Genomic DNA, 1226 nt, shown 5'->3' with positions numbered 1-1226 from the left:
GGGCAGTGCCGAATACCGAGCCTCCACCCCCGGAACACCAACCCCGCAGCGGCGGCGTGCGGCCTGGGAGAGGGGCTGCGGGCCCACCGGAAGAAGGTCTCTCCCTCCCAAGTGGGCTTTACTTTGGAGACCACGGACCGGGGGGGAGGGGGGTATGCATTCTCACCCCCAGGTCAGGGTCCTACTGGGGGCGGAAACTTCCCCCCTGCCTTGGGAGACTTGAGAGGAGCAGCAGCAGTCCCCAGAACTGCCCCCTGACCCTCACCCTGGGCCGGGCACTGCCCTCTCTGTTACTTGGGCACGGCTCTCACACGGCCTCTCTGTTACATGGGCACGGTCCTCACCTGTGGGGTCTTGGCCTGGGTTGTGCTGCACCTGTTGTAAGACCTAAAGAAGAAAAAGACAAGTGGTGAGGTTTGCTCGCTGCCTCTCCCCTCCCAGCCACACTCTGCAGCACGATCTTAGTGCCGTTCCGCCAGTGGTCAGTAGGGGCTCCAGGCTCACCAAGGGGCTCGGTGAGAGGTCAGAAGAGGCTACAGTCAGACAGAAAGGAAAGGGTGTGCCTAGGGCCTGCTCTCCAAATCCTGGGATGGGCAACTGTGGGGATGCCTCGGGAAAGCGTAATCACCCCCTCCCTCCATCAAAGTCTCCGTCACTGACCTCTATCCACAGGCCAGGGCTCCTACCGCTCTTCCCTCTCAACACCCCTTTATACCTGAACCCAGATACTCCTCCCTTTAGGATGGTGAGATATGTAAATTTCCATGTATACTGAAACTCATTTCAAATACAAGTGGGCACATAACATCCTTGTCCCTGCAAAACACCTTTCCTGGTTAGCCTTCTCCTTCTCGGCCTGGGCCACCTGAAGGAGCCTCGGTGGCTGGGCAGGCACCACGAGATGACCGCAGGGACGAGAGAGCTGAAAGGCTTGTTCCTGTTGCATTTGGCTTCCAAAGATGTTTGGAGCCACAGGCCTCCTGGACTGGCCTGCATTGCCCCTGAGGAGCTGGGTCAGCCTAGCAGATGCTGAGTGCTGATCCCCCTTCCCCCTCCACCATGGGGACAGGAAGGAACGCTGGGTTACCTAATCCAAGCAGCCTTCCAGCAATTATTTCATGAGAAAGTCAAGTGCCAAAAGGCGTGCATGTTGCATGTGTGTGTGCGTGTGTGTTCCAAATAGCTGTCTGGACAGGGTAAGCCAAACCGCTCCCTGCATTCTTTCC

At 58.1% G+C, this 1226-nt stretch overlaps 1 protein-coding gene across 6 annotated transcripts in view; it reads right to left on the bottom strand.

Annotated features, from left to right (window-relative positions):
* The window catches only part of SMTNL2 (smoothelin like 2), a 21480-nt gene extending 20809 nt beyond the window's left edge, over positions 1-671 (bottom strand). For 2 of the 6 annotated variants that reach the window (XM_014466100.2, XM_023764216.1), the window contains exons 1-2: positions 505-665; positions 345-387 (exon numbers count right to left, since the gene is read on the bottom strand). The gene's annotated coding sequence lies outside the window, so the exon portion shown is untranslated. Of the gene's footprint in view, positions 1-294; positions 316-344; positions 388-504 lie in introns of those variants that run through there. The other 4 variants (XM_023764219.1, XM_023764218.1, XM_023764215.1 and 1 more) reach the window with 4 other exon arrangements.
* Between the last annotated feature and the right edge of the window lie 555 nt (positions 672-1226).

This window comes from Myotis lucifugus, unplaced genomic scaffold (genome assembly GCF_000147115.1).
Source record: "Myotis lucifugus unplaced genomic scaffold, Myoluc2.0 scaffold_322, whole genome shotgun sequence".
Lineage (NCBI taxonomy): Eukaryota > Metazoa > Chordata > Mammalia > Chiroptera > Vespertilionidae > Myotis > Myotis lucifugus.
This window is presented reverse-complemented; position numbering and strand designations above follow the sequence as displayed.